This window comes from Apium graveolens, chromosome 10 (assembly GCF_009905375.1).
Source record: "Apium graveolens cultivar Ventura chromosome 10, ASM990537v1, whole genome shotgun sequence".
NCBI classification, from domain to species: Eukaryota; Viridiplantae; Streptophyta; class Magnoliopsida; order Apiales; family Apiaceae; genus Apium; species Apium graveolens.
Genome location: NC_133656.1, coordinates 190036350 through 190044681, shown reverse-complemented (window position 1 = coordinate 190044681; position 8332 = coordinate 190036350).

The window sequence follows — 8332 nt, the reverse complement described above, 5'->3', positions numbered from 1 at the left end:
CTCCTGCTAGCTCGATCCAACTCAATATGGAATCCTAGCTCGTACCCTGGACTGAGGAACCTCGCTATCAACCATACCTTTTTTAACTGTAGAATACATAAAAAGATTCGTAAGAGTGAACTAACTAGCTCATCAAGTCATAATAATGATAACTGAGGTTAAACAATGTTTAAATGGGATAATTCAGAAGAATCAAGTTTCTTATTAAACAATCATTAGAATTGGATATTCATTTTAAATTTTTAAAACCAAGGTTAGGCTGCTTATCAGTCACGCACTAACCCCAAGCAAGGCACACGACTCTGCTCTATAAACTGGATCCAAGGCACACATTGGCCTAATTCGACCACGAATCTGGTCCTCATAAAGAAAACTATCCAATTCTAAAGCGGTCCAATATGATAAACAATATAAATCAATAAAACAAGATCATAATCAACAATAATAAAACATTTACATAAGAGCATGGTGCAATTCATGGGTACCGCGAGGGTATATCATAGTAGGTATAAGAAATGGCCTCCAGCCTGTAAGAGAATCAGGTAGTAGGTGAACAATGATTTTTCAAGGTTTAGTTCTTTGATGTTACAAAGAATGGTTGAGGTATAAAAGTTTCTGTATATTCAAACAATTATGTTCGAGTGTTTGGTGTTTGGTGGTTATATGTTTGGAGAGTAGTATCATACCTGTGCGGTTTAGTATCTGGAAATCTATAAGGGATGGTTTACAAAGAATAAGGCTTACGGCTTAAAGATCAAATGATGTAATTCGGGTTCAAGGATGTATGATTCAAAGTATTCACAATATAAGACAGAGCTATTTTGAATATTAACAATATATCACGAGAGAATTTAGGAATATTTGCAATATATCTCGAGAAGGGTTTAGAAGTACTTGCCTTATCACAATTGATTCCAACTTCACTTGTACTTGTCTAATGACCCTATTCAACAACCATTTGTCTACTTTTCCTATGCCTCGCTTTTATTCACTGATCATTTGCTTTATTTTCTACACATCGATTCCATTTTCTGATCACCTACTTCCCTTTTCTATGCCTTGCTTACTCTTCTAGGCATCATAAGTATCTATCAATATTCATCTCACATTATTCTAATCGTCACATGGACGTTATAAGGTTTCATCTACTCTTCGTTCCACCCAAATCCGATTTACGGATTAAAAGATACGATTAAAACAGTCATATAATATACACATACACATTTAACACATCAATCAATTCACATATAACACATAACACGTAAGATGTTCGATGAAAATGCTTTTCAAAGATAATTTGACGTTAAAAATGATTTTTCGGATATTTAATACGAAGTTTTAAACATTTTTCGGAATTTAAACGGGTCGTCGAATCACTTTAAAACAATAAACAGGATTCGATTGGCCGAACTTGGCTTTAAAATAATTTTATAATAATTATCGAGCCTTGAAAACAATTTAAAATAATATTTTAAAGCTCGAAACTAATTTTCAGAATTTTTAAATCAATTTTAAATAATTAAATCAAATTAAATAATCAATTAAAATCAATTAATATATTTAAAGTAATTAATCAATTAATTTTTAAATTAATTGACTAATTAATTAATTAAATATTAACTAAAATTAATTAACTAAGTAATTTAGATTTATTTTTGAATTAAAAATGATTTTCAGAATTAAAATAATAATTTTTGGAATTTTTGGAAATTAAAAACAATTTTTGAAAATAATTTATAAAAAGAAATCCGAATATTGAAAGAATTCAAAACAAAAATCTATAATTTGTAAAGTTCTAGAAACTTTAGGGGTTAAAGTGCAAAAACAGGATTTCAGAAAAATTTTAGAACAAAAATGGATCGAAACCGGGTCAAACCGTGTCACGAATCCGGGTCACCAAGAACAGAAACAGTTCGCGAAGAACCCAATTTCCAGTGACCGGAAAATACTCTGGTGAAGCCGATTCCGACACAAACAGAACGGTTTGGCTTGATTCCAGTTTGGTTTCCATCCTAAATTCATTCAGGAACACATAATTGACATCCAAATTCACAGATCAAGCACAGAAGTCAGCTTCCGGCAAAAATCGAACCAACAGCCAGCGAAGGTCTGGTGAGCTTCGATTTGGCCAGTCTAAGAATCGTTTGTTACTTTCATATATACAAATCGATTGCAATCTTCATCAGGAGCATAACCCAATCAACCGAATTAGCTAATAACCCTTAATTCAGAAACGCATAATTCCAACCGAGAATATTCAAACTAATTATAAACCCTAATTTCTAATTCCCAAAATCAAACTCAAAATTAAACATGTTATTGAACTCCAATCAAGAGTATAATATACCAAAATGATCAGGAAGACAAGCTGTACAACATGCAATCATCAAATCATATAAATAATCTCTCGAACAAAAATTCATAATTTAAATCAAATTAATTCGAAATTAATTAAAAATATAGGAAAATAACCTTTGATTCTGCATAAAAACCGGTTCTGGAATCTGATAGTATATTTCAAGAGCTTCGTTTTGAATACTCGAGCTTTCCAAACGGAATCCGGTAACGCCGTGAAAAGTTAGTTTGATTCTCAGAAGGTTTTATGAATATAGGTATTTTCTCTGTAAAATTATATAATTACTGTCTGTAAATGATTTTCTGCACAAAATAAAATACAGTAAAGGCTTTTTATATTTACGGAATATTGGTACCCCGTTGGATCATACCTGATATAAAATATTACGTTTATTTGTAAAAAGAGATCCAAAACGATACCGGTTTCGGGATAATTATCCAAATCTGTACAATTTGTATTGTGGTCTTGGTCTCAGCGCCTGGTTACACATATTACGAGGTGATAATTATAATAGTTTAATAAAAAGATCCCGTTTATCAAAAATACGAGTTTTATTGATTTACCGAAACGAATGTTGTATCGAAAATTTTACGCCGGGACCTGCACAGGACAATTCGTACGCCGGATCGAAAAAGTCAAAACATGGAAAATGCTCGGAATATTGCAATTAGGTTAGGAAGGAGTTCTCGGAAGAGTTTCGGGTTATAAAAACGTATAAACGGATGAGGTCGGCTGGTTCCCGATTATACAAAATAGTTTATAAATACTCGAAAAAAGAATTTATTAAATCCATAAATTTTCTATAAAATCATAAATCAACATAAAAATTGATAGAAAAATACCACAATTATCTATACTTTATTTTGGACTTATAAAAATTAAAATACCTAAATTATATCATATTTACATATCCAAACACAAATACCACTTCACAGATAATTCACCAAAATTCATATAATAATCACATAATATTTTTTTATTAACAAAAATAATTACACGTCATATCCCGGATATTACATCATTCCCCCCTTAAAAGGATTCTATCCTCAGAATCACTTAAGCAATAACTCAGGGCATTATTTCACGTATATTACTTTCTGAACCTCCAGTTATCCTTTCAACCCTTGGGTTTCCACAATAATCTTACTAACTTTGTAACTTTCTTTCTTAACACTTTCTCTCTTTTATTTTTTTTCTATAATCCTTATTGGATTTTCAACATAGGACATTTCTCCATGAAGTTCTATCGGCTTATATTCTATCATATGTCTAGAATTATATAATATACTTTTCCTAACCTTGCCATATAGAAATATTATGAATATGCTACCCATGCGGGGTAACGCTAATTCGCATGCTATTTTACCAACACATTTCAAAATTTCAAAAGGTCTAACGTATCTCGGACTCAACTTTCTTTTCCTTTCCGATCTTGAATAATCCCTTTTTCCCGGTAACACTGTTAACAATATTAAATTTCCTTCTTCAAAATCCATACTTTTTCTAGCTTGATCACAACATTTCCTTTATCAATCCTTCGTGGCACTTAACCTTTTCTAAATAATCTCAACAGCTTCCTTTATCTGTTGTAGCAACTCTAGTCCAAGTATTTCACGTTTGCCGATTTCATCTCAATATACTGGTGATCAACATTCGCGTTCATAAAGAGTTTCGTAGGGAGGCGCTCTGATAATGGGTCAGAAGTTTGGGGTCCACAACACATACACAATATATAAACCTGTATATGAAATATTATTTGCAATGACCCTGCTTTACATAACCACGGATCGCAACAGGTTAAAGTATGAAAATAAGCCATAACCTTAAATTTTATTACAACGTACCAAATCCCAACTAATTTAACTTACAACTGATAATGAAATTATTCTTACAATCTTATTATCTCACTACCAGACACTACTAGAATTCTGTCAATAGACATCGGTCCTTAGACATCGGTTGCTCAGACGACCGATGTTAAAGTTATATTTAGACATCAGTTATTTTAAAACCGATGTTACTACTTATTTTAGACATCGGTCCAGAAAATAACCGTTGTCTATAGTTATTTTTCAAAAATGAAAAACGTTAGTTAGACATCGGTTTTTTATGTAATCGATGTCTTTATTTTATAGACATCGGTTATATTTTACAACCGTTGTCAATGGTTAACTTAAAAAAATTAAAAAAAACACGCGGAAACTTTCCCCCCTTTATTACCCAAATACTCCCCCCTTAACCAAAAAAAAAACCTGTTTCCCCCAATTCTTTTTTTCTCTCTCTCACTCTCACCCTCACCCTCTCTGCTCTCTCTCTCTGAGCTCACTCTGCTCTCTCTCGTTCTCTTTCCCTCTCTCTTCCATCTCTCTGCTTCTCTCCCTCTCTCTCTTCCATCTCTCTCTCACACACATACAACATATAAACCACATCAGTTTATAGTAAGTACATAGGGTTTTAATTAAACCCCAAATTGAAGAACACCATCAATTAATCAAACTCCATCTACGAGAAACCCTAATTTCTGAACAGGTATGTTTGTTCATTTAGGTTTGTATGTTCGATTAGGTTAAATTTGTTCAATTAGGTTTGTTCATAAATTTTAATGTGTTTTTTCCTTTTTTTAACGGGTTTTGAGATTCATTGAGTTTCATAAAGTTTGTACTCTAATTTTCTATTTTTTCTTGAGTTATTTTAAATATGCATTTTTCTAACATAAATTAGGATTGTGTTCTTGTGTATATATATTTAGGTTTGCCTAAATATATCAATTAGGTTTGATATTTGCATGTGTTTTTTTTCTAGTTGATATCTTCCGATTTTTGTCCGTTTAAAGTTTTAAGTAATATTACGTTTTTACATTCGATTTTGTGTTTCTTTGATTTATTGTTCGTGTTTTGGATTTTAAGTTCTTATTTTGAATTTTTATGTTTAAGATTTTGTGGGTGTTTTTTACTAGTTTTTCTTGATTTATTTTATGTTTTTTGAATGTATAATGGGATAAATTACTATTTTGATTTCAACAGGCTTCCAACACCTTGGATACATAGTGGAACTATAGAAGTGAATGTACTATTTGGTGAGGAGATGGACAAAGAAAGGTACAAGAAGATTCTTGAAGCATGCTGCCTCCAAAAAGATCTGGAAGTTCTTTCCTTTGGAGATCAAATAGTGATTGGTGAGAGGGGAATCAATTTAAGCGGGGTCAGAAGCAGAGAATACAAATTGCTCGTGCTCTTTATCAAGATGCAGATATATATTTATTTGATGATCCATTTAGCGTTGTGGATGCTCATACAGGATCACATCTTTTTAAGGTAACTGTTTGTGCATCTAAATGTTCTTGTACATTATAACTGAAACTGTATTACATGACAACATCCCTAATAGTCATCTTTGTTTTATTAGGTAATACCATCTGATAAGTTACTAATCTTTTTGTTGAAGGAACATTGTAAGCGACTCTGTTTTATGTATTATTGGTGATTGTATGTTATACTTTTTGAGCATTTAATGTGTTTATTACATCATTTGACAAGTTATGTGTGGCACTGGAAGGAGTGCATATAGGGGATTCTGGGGTCAAAAATAGTTATATATGTTACTCATCAAGTAGAGTTTCTACCTGCAGCAGACCTCATACTTGTGAGATAGGATCTCATTCTCTAACTCTTTTTTTTTGCTAAATTTCTCCAACTTCTTTTAAAAAAGTGAATATAAATTTTATGTATAATTTATTTTAGTATTTTATATATCTATTAACCACGAATCACAATGTATGAATTTCTTTGTTCGTTGAGTTCATAATGTACAAGTTTTCTTTTGCTTATACTGTGTATTTAGCTTATGTTGAATTACCCTTACTTATCTACGCTAAAACTATTGCTCTATAATTCAGAGCTGAATGCTAATAGCATCCATTTGATTACATGGCATTGGGGAATTTTACATTATGATCTTGTACAAGTTTTTAGTTGAGACCTCTTTTTCAAGATTTTTTGAAATTTATCTTGATCACTTGTTTTAGGACCCACCAGTATTTGGAAAGAAGACTATATTCACAGCTCGAGAATCTGGGTAAGTTTCTTTGTTATGCGGAATTTATAAATTTTCTAAAAGAAGTAGAGACAGTGGATAAAAATTCTGGGTGAAGTGTTGATCATAGGTAGTCTTAATCTTTTATTTAGAAGAAAGGAAATATGATTGCTTATCAATATTATTTCTTGATACTGAATTACGGAGACGTCATTAAGCCTAAACATAGTTGTCCAGATGATTATAGGCTTTCATATTTAGTGTAAAGTCATGCTTACAATGTTGCATATTACTTGTTATCCTATATTACTGTATCATTTCATACTTCCCATACACGTACATCTGTGTAAATAAAGAGTATTCTTGTATTAATGAATATGCCAAGCCTTATTATTCAGGGAGCAGGAATAGTGGGCTCAGTGTGATAATTGCTCCAAATGGCGAAGGCTTCCTGCTGATGTTCTTCTTCCTTCAATTTGGATATGCTCTGACAATATATGGGATTTGATCAGGTTAGTTCTTACCTTACATTTGGCTACTTGATAGTTGATACTACACTCCCTTCTCACTATCAAAATTGCGTCTGCATACTTGTACATGTTAGACTTAAGGTTCCAATTCTATTTCATACTTTCTTCTTCAAGAAAGTGATTTTGGTATAGGATTGATGACATGACAATAGAATTACGATAATCAAATTTGAGAATTGCATCTTCCTGTACCATCATGATCAGTTTGGTTGTGTTATTCTTTTTGCCGAAAAAATCTACTTTTAATTGAGACTTTCAATGTGATTGAAGGAAGTATGCTTGTTTTACCTTCCTAAAATAGATGACCTTTACTTCTTCCTTTTTTTAAGAAAATAATTATAAAATGGTGTATTATATCTCTTGTATTTCACAAATGTTCATGTTCTGCTCCTGATGAGATGGATCCGAAGAAGCTGAAAAGCTGTTTTAGAGGTACCATGATAAAACAAATCTCTAAGAATTACTATACTCCATCCATCTTCAGTACATGGTTTTAATTTGTACAAAAAAAATATTGTATTTATTAGCTAACTGTTATATGCCCGTTCCAGGGCAAAAAGAGAAACTCACGGAAGTTGAACACCAGCTAAAGAAAGCTGAGAATGTTGAGAGGCGTATACTGCAACGTGAGAAGGCAGCTTGGGAGTTTGAGGTTTGCCTTTTTTATCTTTTTTTCTTGAGGTTGTTACAAGGTCTTCATTGGAAACTCAATTTTTGTCCGTATAAGCTTTCCAATTTTTATATCCTTTGTTTGCTTTGAATTCCATTTTTTTGTTGGAAAAGTGAAACCAATTACTTTTTTTTGACCTACAGGTTCTTCTCTCTTTAATGAAGCAATATTCTGATTTCACTGAATTTGATAGTTTATTTCTATTTGAACGTCACGTTCATGTTCTTCTGTAAGTGTCACATTATAACTTAATTCATAACTATCATTTATTTTATATAACTGCATCTTGAGATAATGTTCTCTTGAGGTATTGTACGCCTTAACCGTTCTGGTTTGTTTATATAAATATAGAAAGATTTGTTTATGTCAATTTGGATATAACATAATATGGTCAGGGTATTTGGTTATGCAGCTTAGGGTATCAGGTATTATAAGTAATTCACGGTACATTTTAGCTATGACTTGGAGGAATGTATGAAGTAACATTGTTTGGGATACTTTGTCATTATTATTTACAGTTAAAATGGCCTGGAATTGATGGACTCATAGGACCATTGATGTCTGGTACATGCTATTACATAGAGAGAAAGGCCGTTTACGGAAATGGTCTATAAGAAAAAAGGGTAAGGTCTACACTTCCATTTTCTACAAATTTTTAATGCAAATAAAGTTCATCCTTCCAAGTAAAGAAGCTGTATTTTGCAAATCTAATGCCATGTGAAGTACTGGTACCTTGAATTTGTA